A 16,083-nucleotide genomic window follows, 5' to 3' on the forward strand; every position below is an offset into this window, starting at 1 on the left:
TACTATCCCGGGCAACACCCGGGTACTACAGCTAGTTACCTATAAAATTCTTAGTGAGCAGCGGTGTCATTATGCCTGAGTGACATCTTGCCAAGTTTCTTTTTGGCTGGGTGTCCTGAAATACATGTACTGTGTCTCCGGACTTTTTTAAAAAACTGTGTTCACCGCCAGATAATAACTTTCTTTCTTGCACATTTGCTCTTATTGTCCGCCTCAGGCCTCGATCCTATGAGGAGCTGGGGCATAGACGTAGGCAGTGAGGACAACATTGTGGAAACACAGATAATACTGTTGACAGCAATGTCTGATACACGGCCGGTCATGTATCCCGTCTTTGTGTCTCCACAGATGGATCCAGGAGGAGAAATCCCCCAAAGAGATGTCCCCGTCCTCTGTGTCCTCAGGACTGTCCAGAGGAGAAGCACAATGTCCTTGAGACTCATCAGGTAGATGGCGCTGACGTCTCCACAACATCTGACCATAAATTGATTGGACGGGAGCTCAATTTACATGTTTCTTGTCTTTTTAGGCTGAAGATCTGATTGATATTAAGATCGAGGTTATAGATGAAGCAGAAGAGATGATGGATTTATGGGACGATCCTCAGGGTAAGGAGGGGAGACTGTCATGTCTGTTCTGTGGTCACCTACGATTACTCCCATCATCTGATCATCACATGACACAATCTGTTCCATCACTGTGTGTTTCCTACAGATGAACTCATGGAAAAAAATCCCCCAGAGAGATGTCCTCGTCCTCTGTGTCCCCAGGACTGTCCAGAGGAGGATCACAATGTCCCGGAGACTCATCAGGTAGATGGCGCTGAGCCCTGGACCTCTTGAGGGGGCGGAGGGTGTGCAGTCTGTTGATGTCTTATCTTGAGCTGTACAATTTTTCCCACCTACCTCCTATATTCTACTGAATGTTACATCTGATATATAAGGAGCAAGATTTTATGAATATTAAAGTGGAGGAGGAAGAAGAAGAAGAAACTATGACGAGGGGGGATCAGCCGAGTGTGAGTGACGGGAAGGAGGAGGAGAATGCAGGAGAGGTTTCCACAGGTGAGTAATGATGACGGGCGGGTGGTGATGATGGGCGGGGGGTGAGGACGGGTGGGTGATGATGACGAGGGGGGATCAGCTGAGTGTCAGTGACGGGAAGGAGGAGGAGAATGCAGGAGAGGTTTCCACAGGTGAGTAATGATGACGGGCGGGTGGTGATGATGGGCGGGGGGTGAGGACGGGTGGGTGATGATGACGAGGGAGGATCAGCTGAGTGTCAGTGACGGGAAGGAGGAGAGTCCAGGAGAGGTTTCCACAGGTCAGTAATGATGAATGCTGTGAAATAATGAACTTAGAAGGTGGATTAGGAGGTTTCTTTGTTTATTTCCACCATAGATCTCCATAAACATGACACATTGGGCAGGAGTCATATATTGTGTTATATATAACATGTATATTGACCACACATGTATAAATACATGTGTGGTCAATATAATGGTCTGGCACATGACTTATTTCTTCCAAAGACAATACTAAGGACCAGGGGTTATACACTGCGAGTGGAAGAAAAGCGATTCTGACAGCTAAATAGGAAACGGTTCTTTACAGTTAGAGCAGTCAGACTGTGGAATGCCGACCACAAGAGGTAGTAACGGCAGATACTATAACAGCTTAAAGCGCTGGATGATTTCCTCAGTACACACAACATTGTTGGTTATAAGTGACTTAGTGACCAAATGTAGAACTGGTGGAGGAAGGATGAACTAGATGGACCTAGGTCTTTTTTCAACCTAAGTAACTATGTAATTTTCAGTGCCTTGCGTAAATATTCGGCCCCCTTGAATTTTTCAGCCTTTTCCCACATTTAGGCTATGTGCGCACTAGAAATGTCCTTTTTCTCAAGAAACTTTCTTGAGAGACATTCTGGGAGTTGAAGATTCCCGCACCTGCGGGAAAAAAACGCACCAAATCCGCGGTAAAAATGCATGCGTTTTTACCGTGGATTAGCCGCGATTTTACCGCGATTTCACCGCAGATTTTCCCCAGGTTGTTCCTGACACATGCAAGTATAGAAATTCCGGGGGTATTCCGCAGATAATAATGAAAATGCTCATTTTCTCAAGAAAGTTTCTCGAGAAAATTTTCTCAAGAAATTTTCTTGCGAAAAATCCGCAGCGTGCGCACAGCTATTTTTTTAACACATAGGTTTTGCTGGGAAATGTCTGCAGAAAGATTTCTAATCTTTCTCAAGAAATTTCCGCAGCAAATCCGCGGGTAAATCCGCGGGTAAAACGGTCTAGTGCGCACATAGCCTGAAGGCTTCAAACAAAGATAAAATGTTAATGTTCTGGTGAAGAATCAACAACAAGTGGACACAATTGTGAAGTAGAACAAAATTTATTGCTTATTTTAAACTTTTGTAAACAATAAATAACTGAAAATTCGGGCGTGCAATATTATTCATCCCCTTTACTGTCAGTGCAGAAACTCACTCCAGAAGTTGATTGATGATCTCTGAATGATCCAGTGTTGTCCTAAATGACTGATGATGATAAATATAAGCCCCTGTGTGTGATCAAGTCTCCGTATAAATGCCCCTGCTCTGTGATAGTCTCAGGGTTCTGTGTAAAGCGCAGAGAGCATCATGAAGACCAAGGAACACAACAGGCAGGTCCGTGATACTGTTGTGGAAAAGGTTAAAGCCGGATTTGGTTACAAAAAGATTTCCACAACTTTAAACATCCCAAGAAGCACTGTGCAAGCGATCATATTGAAATGGAAGGAGCATCATACCACTGCAAATGTACCAAGACCCGGCCTCCATCCAAACTGTCATCTAACACAAGGAGAAGACTGATCAGAGATGCAGCCAAGAGGCCCATGATCACTCTGGATGATCTGCAGAGATCTACAGCTGAGGAGGGAGAGTCTGTCCATAGGACAACAATCAGCCACACACTGCACAAATCTGGCCATTATGGAAGAGTGGCAAGGAGAAAGCCATTTCTCAAAGATATCCATAAAAAGTGTCTTTTAAAGTTTGCCACAAGCCACCTGGAGACACCAAACATGTGGAAGAAGGTGCTCTGCTCAGATGACACCAAAATTGAACTTTTTGGACACAATGCCAAACGATATGTTTGTCGTAAAAGCAACACAGCTCATCACCCTGAACACACCATCCCCACTGTCAAACATGGTGGTGGCAGCATCATGGTTTGGGCCTGCTTTTCTTCAGCAGAGACAGGGAAGATGGTTAAAATTGATGGGAAGATGGATGGAGCCAAATACAGGATCATTCTTGAAGAAAACCTGTTGGAGTCTGCAAAAGACCTGAGACTGGGACGGAGATTTGTCTTCCAACAACACAATGATCCCAAACATAAAGCAAATTCTACAATGGAATGCGTCACAAATAAACGTATCCAGGTGTTAGAATGGCCAAGTCACAGTCCAGACCTGAACCCAATCGAGAATCTGTGGAAAGAGCTGAAAACTGATGATTACAAATGCCTCCATCCAACCTCACTCAGCACCAGCTGTTTACAAAGGAAGAACGGGCGAGAATTTCAGCCTCTCCATGTGCAAAACTGATAGACACATACCCCAAGAGACTTGTGCTGTAATCGCAGAAAAGGGGGCGCTACAAAGTATTAACTTACAGGGGATGAATAATATTGCACGCCCCAATTTTCAGTTATTTACTTTTAACAAACGTTTAAAATAAGCAATAAATATCGTTCACCTTCACAATTGTGTCACTTGTTGTTGATTCTTCACAATTAATTTACATTTTTTTTAATCTTTGTTTCATGCCTGAAATGTGGGAAAAGGTTGAAAAATTCAAGTGGGCCGAATACTTTCGCAAACCCCTGTAGTACAGGATATAAGGGATCATCTTAAGTGGAGTCCATTGTCACAAAATTACCTATTATTTAGCTCAGGTTTTTGTGTGACATATTTTGAAAAAAAATGTTTTGCAATGTTTCTTTTCTTTTTCATATTACAATTATTGCAAAAACCCCTAAATTGGTAATCTTGTAATATTCAAACTGGCCACGTAGGAGTTTTCAGCAAGACTCTATAGTAGAAGCAGGATTAGAATGAGCGATAACACCTTAATTATACCTTAGATAACACAGGATCCACCATTCATAATATGTGATGTCACAGCTCACCTCCTCCCCCTCCTGTACAATGACTGTTAACTTATCTATTTACAACAGATAACACAGGATACACCATTCACAACCGGTGATGTCACAGCTCACATCCTCCTAATGTACAATGACTGATAACACCTCTATATACAGGAGATAACACAGGACCCACCATTTACAGTAGGTGATGTCACAGCTCACCTCCTCCTGTGCAATGATTGATAACACCTCTGTTTACAGCAGATAAAACAGGATCCACCTTTCACAATGGGTGATGTCACAGCTCACCTCCTTCTCCTGTACAGTGATTGATAACACCGCTGTATGCAATAGATAACACAGGATCCACCAGTCACAATACATCACGTCACAGCTCACCTCCTCCTCCTGTATAATGATAGATGTCAAAGGATCTTCCAATCACAACGGGCGATGCCACAGCTTTCCACTCCCTTCACAGTGACCTTTGCACAATTTTATTAGACACTTTCATACAAAAATCGGGTCGGGATCTGACTATTGTGGCTATGTACATGTGTTGTTAGTAGGATAGATAAAAATATAAAATTAGGTTAAAAAGAAAGTCTCCCTAAAATATGAACAAAAATATGGAAAGTAGATTATTTACTTATAACAATCCTACAAAAAATATTTTGGGGGGTAAAATGTATATGTATGTAAAAAATACCTAAATTCTAAAAACATACTAGTAGAGCAAGAAGTAAAGAGAAGAGTGGAGACACATTGGTAGCATTACTCTTTTTTGATTTTTAGTCTATACCTATTTTTCAAAAAGTTATAAAGCTAAATAATAATCAGCCAAACAAACAAAAATTTAAAGAAAAAAAAATCCTGTCTAAATTTTGTCACCCTACAAAGAAAACTAGGATGAAAAATACAAAGACCAAAAAAACGAACTCTAACTGCATCAAAAACTACAAGTGTTTGTTCAGCCTAATAACAATCTTATATCTACTTGTGTTTGTAAATAAACTTACAAAATCTCCTTTTAATCTTAACAGAAAATCTCATTAGGAATGCTGAAGGAAACGTAATTTTCTTTGTAAATTATAAACTAGAAGATGGATACATGAAGCGGCACTCATCACAAGAAAATCTAATTACTCCTAATGTAAATATAGGACTCCATAGTTCAGATGTAACATATAATCCCACTAATCACAAGAAACCTTCTCCTGACCAATCTCAGAGTGTTGCCATAAGTCCAGATCAGAAAGTGGGAAACAAGTTTCAATGTGGTCAATGTGGAAAATACTTTACTAGAAGATCAAGTCTTATTACACACAGAAGAATTCACACAGGGGAGAAGCCGTACTCTTGTTCAGAATGCGGGAAAAGCTTTATCGGTAAATCAATTCTTGTTGTACATGAGAGAATTCACAGAGGAGAGAAGCCGTTTTCCTGTTCAATATGCGAAAAATCATTTATAGATAAATCAGGTCTTGTTAAACATCAGAGAAATCATGCAAAAGAAAAATCGCATTCATGTTCAGAATGTGGTAAATGTTTTCTACGCAAATCACATTTTGTTAAGCATCAAAGAAGTCACACAGGTGAGAAGCCATATTCATGTTCAGAATGTGGGAAGTCCTATACCTGGAAAATAGATTTTATTAGACATCAGCAAAGTCACACAGGTGAGAAGCCGTTTTCATGTTCATTGTGTGGGAAAAGCTTTATAGATAAATCAAGTCTTGTTAGACATGAAAGAAGTCATACAGGGGAGAAGCCATATTCATGCTCACTATGTGGTAAATGCTTTACTGAAAAATCAGGTCTCATTCGACACGAAAAAAGTCACACAGGGGAGAAGCCATTTTCATGTTCACATTGTGGTAAGTGCTTTGCTGAAAAATCAGGTCTTGTTAGACATGAAAGAAGTCACACCGGAGAGAAGCCGTATTCATGTTCAGAGTGTGGAAAATGTTTTACTTATCAATCAGATTGTGTTAAACATCAGAGAATTCATACAGGAGAGAAGCTATATATATGTTCAGACTGTGGAAAGTTCTTTACAGGTAAATCAGATTTAGTTAAGCATCAGAGGATTCATACAGGAGAGAAGCCTTTTTCATGTTCAGAATGTGGAAAATGTTTTACACATCCATCAGATCTTGCAAAACATCAGAGAATTCACACAGGGGAGAAGCCGTTTCCATGTTCAGAATGCGGGAAATGTTTTACACATTCATCAGATCTTGCAAAACATCAGAGAATTCACACTGGAGAGAAGCCATTTTCATGTTTGCAGTGTGGGAAATGTTTTATTACAAAGACCAAACTTAGGGACCATCATCGAAGTCACACAGGAGAGAAGCCGTTTCCATGTTCATTATGTGGAAAATGCTTCATGAATAAATCAAATCTCCTTACACATGTGAGAAGTCACTCAGGAGAGAAGCCGTATTCCTGTTCAGAATGTGGGAAATGTTTTGCGTATAAATCGGATCTTGTTAAACATCGAAAAAGTCACACGATAGAGAAACCATCTTTATCTATGTGTGTAAATTGATTTTCAAGAAAATAAAACTGATACTCTTCAAAGAGTTCTCATATATGGGACACAATATTGTTTGGAATTTAGAAACGGCTATAAAAGTGTAAAAAATATTTTGTAGCATCAGGTTACTCACAGACTTTTAGCAGCCAATATTGTGCATAGATTTAGCCTGATTCTGAAAAATAGTCTAAGTTATCCTATAGTCTTCACCTGTGATCAAGAACCACGCAGAAGAGCATTGTGAATACAGAAGAGTCCTATTTACAATCCATAGGTGAAGCGGAATTGTCACCATGAACCTTGCTTCTTATTAATGCATTCAGAATTTTACCAACACTCGGAGGAATCAGAAGTGACTTTGTGAAAACTGGACACTTTGTATGTTTACGTCAATATTCATTCAAACAGTATATAAAACAAAAATCCGATTAAAAATAAAGAAACTGGCTTTGGAATAATGAATTGAAAGAAAAATCTAAAGTTTATTTCTAGATCAATAACCTTCTCCACCTGTGATGTACTAATATGACATGGTTGGAGGGTCTTCCTCCAAATGGCCATACATATATAACAAAGCGACCCTGATGGTAGACCATCATTACAACTCGTCTGGGAGGAAATAAAATCTCCCTTCATTGATGATCGCTACAATTGACCGGTTAATTCTGATCAGCCAATTGCAGCTATAAAAGCCACTGACTGAGCCCCATATAGTGGTGATGGGTGAGGTCTAGGACAATAATAAAGATCTAATTGTGGGAGTTATGATGTAGCGGTGGCGCTGGCCGTCTGCAATGGTGTCTTTACAGACCGACCAAGCACGGCTGAATGTTATTATCATGCAGTGTAATGAGTGATCCACTACAGTGGGGAAAATAAGTGTTTGACCCTCTGACGATTTTCAAGTTTTCCCACCTACAAACAATGGAGAGATCTGTATTTTTATCATAGGTAAATTCATCAGTGACAGAATAAAAAAAAAAATCCAGAAGATCACATTGTCTGATTTATAAGTATTTGATACAATAGAAAAACTGAACTCAATATTTGGTAGAAACCTTTATTTGCAGTTAGAAGTCGAACGTTTCCAATAGTTCTTGGCCAGGTTTGCACACACTGCAGCAGAGATTTCAGTGACTAGTCCATTCAGATCTTCTCCAGATCTTTCAGGCCACTCCTCCATACAGATCTTCTCCAGATCTTTCAGGTTATTCCTTCATACAGATCTCCAGATCTTTCAGGCCATTCCTCCATACAGATCTTCTCCAAATATTTCAGGTCACTCCTCTATACAGATCTCCAGATCTTTCAGGTCACTCCTCCATACAGATCTCCAGATCTTTCAGGTCACTCCTCCATACAGATCTCCAGATCTTTCAGGTCACTCCTCCATACAGATCTTCTCCAGATCATTCAGGTCACTCCTCCATACAGATCTCCAGATCTTTCATGTCACTCCTCCATACAGATCTTCCCCAGATCTTTCAGGTCACTCCTCCATACAGATCTTCTCCAAATCTTTCATGTCACTCCTCTGTACAGATCTTCTCCAGATCGTTCAGGTCACTCCTCCATACAGATCTTCTCCAAATCCTTCAGGTTTCGGGGCTATCACTGGGTAACATTGAGTTTCAGCTCCTGAAAATATTTTCTATTGGGTTCAGGTCTGGAGACTGTCTCAGCCACTTCAGGATGTTGAGATTCTTATTACAGAGCCACTACTTAGTTGCATTCGCTGAGTGTTTCAAGTCATTGTCATGCTGGAAGACCCAGCCACGACCCATCTTCAATGCTCTTACTGAGGGAAGGAGGTTGTTGGCCAAAATCTTGCAATACATTACCCCATCCATCCTCCCTTCAATATAGTGCAGTCGTCCTGTCCCCTTTTACAGAAAAGCTCCCCTTAAGTATGCTGTTTCCTGATCCATGCTTCACGGTTGGGATGGTTCTTTTGAGGTTGTACTCATTCTTCTTCTTCTTCCTCCAAACACGGTTAGTGGAGTTGATACCAAAAGGTTCTATTTTGGTTTCCTCTGAACACATGACCTTCTTCCATGCCTCCTCTGGATCATCCAGTTGGTCATTTGTGATCTTTAAATGGGTCTGGACATATGCTGGTGTGAGCAGGGGGACTTTGGTCCCAATTCTCTTCCAGTCATTGACCAGGTCCTCCCGTGTAGTTCTGGGCTGATTTCTGACTTTTATTTTCCTTTCTAATGGGCGGATGCCTTAAATGCCTATTGCCTCTCAGCCATAGGCTGAGAGGCACTTTTGGAAGATTGTGCATCAGCCCTTTAAGAAGAGGGCATGTGTGCATGGCCTAAGCACACTTTTGGAAGACCTAGGCTGCATGCACAGGCTCCAGGAAGAGGAGGGAGCAGGGGCACATCTGGACGGCCATGAGAGTGCAGGAGAGGACGCAGCCCAGCCTCGAGAGTGAGTCGGCATCCCTGCAGGTTTACCAGTGCTACACTGTATGAATAACGGCATAAACATCAGCATATTCATAAAGATATATCTATATATGTATATATATACCATAAATGCATAAGAGGACTACAATACATGGACCAATCGCTAAGATTAGACAAAACAATCAAGGAAAAGAGGCGATCAATTGGTTCAAAAAGTATTTTTATTATTGATTATTGCAAAAAGGTGGGAGGGTTGAGGCAAAAAAGCGGATTACATCACCACAGTTACGAGGTAGAAATGTATATATATATACAATTGTACTTATAGTAGCTCGCAAAACAGTGCATAAATAAGCACAACCACACCTATATCATGAATTATCTATTGCCTCATGGGCAGAAAAGATCAACCGAGGGAAATATTATGACATGTGCCTATGTTCGCCACACAGATCGACACAACACATGATGGAGCACCCATAGAAAAAATCCTTATATAAATATAACAGTGGAAATGGAACTATTACATAATTTTACCACTGAAAAGATATCAGAATAATGTTCCAACAGGTCAGTGTGACCAAGAAAGACGGACAGAGGCACATATCACCCCACATCACTATATGCCCATGAGAAGGATTCAGACAATCCAAGTGCAGCATAAATACACCTATAACATAGATTACTAGTTACACCATGGGCAGGAGGATCAAACATGAAGAGATTTAAACCATATGCCCATGTCCGTTACACAGACCGACATGATACATGGTGGAACACATATGAGACATATCCATATATATATAATAGTGGAGATGAAACCATCAGGTAATTTATCCACTGTAGGATTACAGCAGATGTCTAATTAGTGCTCCAGCAAGTCAGTACGATCAAGAAACGGACCAGGCATCTGTCACTACATGCCCATATGAGGATTCGGACAATCAAAGTGCAGCACATACGGCACCGAAGTGCCATGGATAAGGCCGCATACATAGGGATTATTATAAAGTGGTGCAAGATAGAAACAAACAGCACTGTTACCAATAAGCCAGCATAAATTCATTACCTAAAGATTAGTCGCTGTGGTGGTAATGCTCCCGATGCGCATTTCGGTGTGTACCTTCGTCAGGGGGCGTGACCGGAAAGGGAAAGGGGGTGCCGTTAAAAGGCCTCAATCCCCAGCTGATTGGGCAGACATGATGACGCATCCGAAGCCGGCCGGGCGGAAGTCCCGCCTCACGGATGCGTCATGGCCACAGAGGACGCCGGGTAAGAAAACCAGCGTCCCCGTAACCATAGAGACGCGCCTGAGAGACATGGAAATCCAGGACTGGCGACGCATGCGTAGACCACACAACCAGGTGGGGAAAGACAATAAATATACTAGATAGAATACAAGGAGTGGTATACACTTTTAATCAGATTATATTAGTAAATCTCATTACAATAAGAGGCTCCTTATATAAGCCGGCATGTAACCCCATAGGGGACAACGAATAACAAATGAAGCACTGACGGTCCATGTTACCATAAAGACGTCATATCATAATGTAGTGCTCACACCTCACAGGAGGGGAAGCAATACACAAAAAGAGTCAATCTGAAATACATATACATTATCCTGACATAAAAACAATGTATAAAAAATCATACTCAAAAAGCTCCATAACACCATATGAATAGTAACATACAATGCCCATAATTAAGCATATACAACAGCACAAGGCCAGAAGTATCGATCCTATATGGTGTACTATGGAAAACATATGTGAAGCCCCATATGTGCAGCGTCGGTGCATTACCTTCAGGGACTCCACTCGGCTGGATCTCGTCACAGGTAGGGAATCTTCTATTTGTCGTGACGCCACTCTCAGTATTGCGGTCAGTGGGGACCGCCACTGCAGGTTGAGGGACGCCTGGGGCTGATGGTGAGTGCAGTTAGTTGGAATAGCCTCCTGAGAGTGAGGCAAGCCCCAGGGCCCTGTGTAGGTGCGTAGTACCACAAGGCGCAGAATAACTCCACACACGCAGGATGTCTTTCAGGGGTTTTACTCACTTCAGGTGGCAGGGTGAGTAACCCGGGCGTAGCTGGGATGAACCAGGCGGGAACCAGGTATCCTTCAGGCTGACTTCTGATGGTGACTACCAACTCGCCTTCCTTAGCCCTTGGTGGTTTGGGGTAACCCCGACTTTTAGTCCCTATGGGGGTCACCCAGGGAAGTTGCTGAAGCCTCTCTCCCCTTCGTTTGCCGTTTGCTTGTTGCCTGGGCCAGATCACTCCAGCTGCTTGCCTCCTGTGAACTATGGGCCCTAACTGTGGCTACGTGGCTGCGGCTTTTGGGTGTTGTGGTGTGGGCTTTGAGGGCCCCACACCGGCAGGTTTAGCAGGGAAAGGTGGATCTATCCCCGCTCCGGGATCTGCCGCCCGTTTGGGCCTGGTACTCCCTAGCAGTCTCCTTACTTCCCACTCCGTGCTCTCTCTTTAGCTGAGATGGATTTCGGGTAGCACTCCTAGGTGACCGTTCTCCCCCGTCGGTAGCCACTGCGCGGGCGCTGTCAGACTGCAACAGCCCCAGGGGAAGGGGTCAGCTCCTCTTCGGAGCTCCCTGGACTCTGCACTGAACCGGCTCACTTGAGGGACCTGCACTTCTCCTCCTGTCTGAGCTCCACTTCATGCTCCTCACTCCTCCACACTCTGCTGCAGACTGTTTACTCCTCCTTCCCTTCCCTCTTGTGCCTGCCTACGCCACCTAGCAACCAGGCTCTCTTACCACACCCCTTGAGAGGAGATGGAGGCTTTTGGCCCCCTCCACTATTCCAGTGGAGGTGAAGGCTTTTCCCCCTCCTGGGATCCCCAGGGGTCCTCTCATAGGTACATGTGTGAGACCTGATCACTATGCGCCTGTCTAGTCACACCTCGGTCAGCCTTCTGGATTACCTGTATTGTACTGTCCCCAGCATGGGTGCAGTACTCAGTGGTGCCTGACCAGGTCAGGGGCGCCACATTCCCCCTTAGTTATCACCAGCACGTCCTCGGGCTGCAAGACAACATTTTAAAATGCATAAAACATTAAAACATAGTAAAACATTTTTAAAAGCACCAGGTACCATACATCACCACCCTCCACCCACAAGTCCGTTAACCCACCCAAAACCCTCTCACGTTGGCCGCGCCTTCAGCCACTTCTGGCAGGATGTAGAGGCGGCTTTCATGGTCTGGTGGTCTTCAGGGTATACCTGGCCTGGTGAAGCCGCGCCTTCAGCCTCTTCTGGCAGGATGTAGAGGCGGCCTCCACAGTTGGTGCTGACCAGGTACCCTCTTTGTGGTGGAGAGCCAGGCCCCATAAACAGGCATGCTCTCTGGTTGCAGGTGAGCCAAGGCCCTATATACGGACGTGCTCCCTGGTTGCAGACGAGCCAAGCCCCTAAACAGGCTGACTCTGGTGGTGGTGGTGCCCTCTGGTGTAACTATTTACACTGCGAGAGTTTGTGGCTATAGCCAGTTCATAGCCTTAAGGTTCATTTCTCACATGAGTTTATGTGGGCACATTCTTAAACTTGTAAAACGTTGCAAAACAAACTTTTTCAAACTGGTAACTTGCTGTATTTCTTATGTTATCTACATGGATTCCTCCTCACCAGGGCTTGGGCCTGTAGGGCTGCGGCACCTGTTGCTTCCTTGACCTTTTTCTTCATCTGTGGTAGTCTCATCAGTGGGTTCCTTGTCTTTTCTTTCTTTATCGCTGTCTTTCCTTTCTTCTCCTTTAGGACATGGTGCTACATCTAGCGCGTACCAGCCTCTTTCTCCTTGATGCATGGTAAACTGCACTGTGTCTCCCATCTTTAAGTTTCTTCCAGGATGTCCTCTGGGCAAGTGGGCTCTGACGTCTCTTCTATTGACGAAGATACCTTCTTTCATACCTGATGCCACTATAAAGCCGTATCCGCTCTTCAAGTTAAAGTCTTCCACAATTCCTCTACAAAGGGGTCCTCTGACCTGTGCTTTGGCTCTTCTCAGGAACCGTTTTTCTTCTAGGTCTCTGGCCGTGACTTCTCTCTGCTCTGGGGATGGCGGTGCAGGGGAAAACTGGGTTCTGCTACGGCGCCGTGTCTTGCGGGCTGGATTCTGCGAGGTACAGCTTACAAGCTCCCAGGTGAGGCTTTTAGGCAAATCTTCTTCCGCAGACGGTGTCAGGTTTTCCTCATCCCAGCGGGAGTATGGCAACATCTCCGGCTCTGGGCATGGATCCACTGCTGGTGGCTCCTGAGTCAGCTCCTCAGCTTCCTGGCCTCCTCTCCCCCTTAGTTCTTCTGAGCACTCCTTCGGTGGCAGTGCTGGGGATGGGCTTTCTTCAGCAGACCCAGACGGGGAACTCTTTGGCGTGGTTGCTGCAGGAGTTGTCGGAATCCTCTTGGGGGTGTGCGGAGGGAGCATGTACTGATCCACCATCTCCTGTGGGAACTTGGCCTCCATGTCAGCCTTCAGCTGCCAGTATGCGGAGTCTTCACCTATCAGGGATTTCCTTGCAGGGACTTCCTTGGACTGGGGAGCGGTGTCTGCTCTGGCCTTGCAGGCCGGGGAAAATGGTGATGCAATCTTATCTTGGCGGGCCGCGCCCGATATGGCGGCGGCCTGGTCTTGGCGGGCCGCGCCTGGCATGGCGGCGGCCTGGTCTTGGCGGGCCGCGCCTGGCATGGCGGCGGCCTGGATGGGCACTTCTGGCGCAGCTTGGGTCGGCGTCGCAGCTGCGATGGGGTCTTTGCAGGCTGGGCTGGGCGTCGCTGCAGCGATCGGAGCTTGGCGGGCCGCACCTGGCGTGGCTGCGGCCTGGTTCAGCACCTCACTTGCGGCGCGGACGAGCGTTGCTGCTGCGGTGGGGTCTCGGCGGGCCGGGCCTAGCATGGCGGCGGCCTGGGTCAGCGTCACACCCGCGGCATGGATGAGGGTCGCGGTGGCAGCCGGTTCTCTGCGGGCCGGACTGGGCGTTGCTGCAGGGACCGGGTCTTGGTGGGCCGAGCAGGGCATCGCTGCGGCGGCCTGAGCTTGGCGGGCTGCACCGGGCGTGGCTGCGGCCTGCTTCAGCGTCGCCGCGCCGGACGCCTCTTCAGGGACCGCGGACGTGGTAGCAGGGGTCGGGGCACTCGCGCTGGCAGGGGCATCACTGGACTCACCCATCGGTGGCAGCATCGGGGTCTGAGTCGTCACCGCCCGGTCTGGCACTCGGCGCGCAGCTCTCCCCTCATAGGCCTGAACCGCCGCGGTCATCCACAGAAACTCCGTCCGTCCCTCTCTGATCAGCCTTCCGACCCTGGCCTCCAGTTGATCGCAGAACTCGGCGAGCTCCCGACACCACCAGGCAGCGGAGCCTGGCTCTGGGTCTCTGTGTTCAGACGCCATCTCCTCGAACAACAAGCTGCTGGCTTCTTTTCCGTTCCGCCGTCTCTGGACGCTTCCGCTCTCTTCACAAGCGAGGTCAGAACTCTGCAGGGGATCTCTGGGTAGCCACACCTCTTCGTGGGCGGTAACTTCTCCCAGCGCGGGCTGCTGTTGTTTTTCAGCGCGCTTTTCATGGTGGCAATATGGCGGCGCTTCCAATTTTTCAAGCGGACCGCCCAGGCACATGGTCACCTGTCTGAACAGGTCTAGTCCTTATCCTGTTCGTGACGCCAGATGTGAAGCCCCATATGTGCAGCGTCGGTGCATACCTTCAGGGACTCCACTCGGCTGGATCTCGTCACAGGTAGGGAATCTTCTATTTGTCGTGACGCCACTCTCAGTATTGCGGTCAGTGGGGACCGCCACTGCAGGTTGAGGGACGCCTGGGGCTGATGGTGAGTGCAGTTAGTTGGAATAGCCTCCTGAGAGTGAGGCAAGCCCCAGGGCCCTGTGTAGGTGCGTAGTACCACAAGGCGCAGAATAACTCCACACACGCAGGATGTCTTTCAGGGGTTTTACTCACTTCAGGTGGCAGGGTGAGTAACCCGGGCGTAGCTGGGATGAACCAGGCGGGAACCAGGTATCCTTCAGGCTGACTTCTGATGGTGACTACCAACTCGCCTTCCTTAGCCCTTGGTGGTTTGGGGTAACCCCGACTTTTAGTCCCTATGGGGGTCACCCAGGGAAGTTGCTGAAGCCTCTCTCCCCTTCGTTTGCCGTTTGCTTGTTGCCTGGGCCAGATCACTCCAGCTGCTTGCCTCCTGTGAACTATGGGCCCTAACTGTGGCTACGTGGCTGCGGCTTTTGGGTGTTGTGGTGTGGGCTTTGAGGGCCCCACACCGGCAGGTTTAGCAGGGAAAGGTGGATCTATCCCCGCTCCGGGATCTGCCGCCCGTTTGGGCCTGGTACTCCCTAGCAGTCTCCTTACTTCCCACTCCGTGCTCTCTCTTTAGCTGAGATGGATTTCGGGTAGCACTCCTAGGTGACTGTTCTCCCCCGTCGGTAGCCACTGCGCGGGCGCTGTCAGACTGCAACAGCCCCAGGGGAAGGGGTCAGCTCCTCTTCGGAGCTCCCTGGACTCTGCACTGAACCGGCTCACTTGAGGGACCTGCACTTCTCCTCCTGTCTGAGCTTCACTTCCATGCTCCTCACTCCTCCACACTCTGCTGCAGACTGTTTACTCCTCCTTCCCTTCCCTCTTGTGCCTGCCTACGCCACCTAGCAACCAGGCTCTCTTACCACACCCCTTGAGAGGAGATGGAGGCTTTTGGCCCCCTCCACTATTCCAGTGGAGGTGAAGGCTTTTCCCCCTCCTGGGATCCCCAGGGGTCCTCTCATAGGTACATGTGTGAGACCTGATCACTATGCGCCTGTCTAGTCACACCTCGGTCAGCCTTCTGGATTACCTGTATTGTACTGTCCCCAGCATGGGTGCAGTACTCAGTGGTGCCTGACCAGGTCAGGGGCGCCACACATACAATAACAATTATTCAGCAAGAACAGTCTCATTTTCTTGGTCTTGCAGTTCAAAGACATCAATTCT

General features: G+C 46.5%; 1 pseudogene; it reads left to right on the plus strand.

The window, feature by feature from the left end:
• Positions 1–529: 529 nt before the first annotated feature.
• The window catches only part of LOC142264639 (uncharacterized), a 238,957-nt pseudogene continuing 223,403 nt past the window's right edge, over positions 530–16,083 (plus strand).

This window comes from Anomaloglossus baeobatrachus, chromosome 1, assembly GCF_048569485.1.
Source record: "Anomaloglossus baeobatrachus isolate aAnoBae1 chromosome 1, aAnoBae1.hap1, whole genome shotgun sequence".
Lineage (NCBI taxonomy): Eukaryota > Metazoa > Chordata > Amphibia > Anura > Aromobatidae > Anomaloglossus > Anomaloglossus baeobatrachus.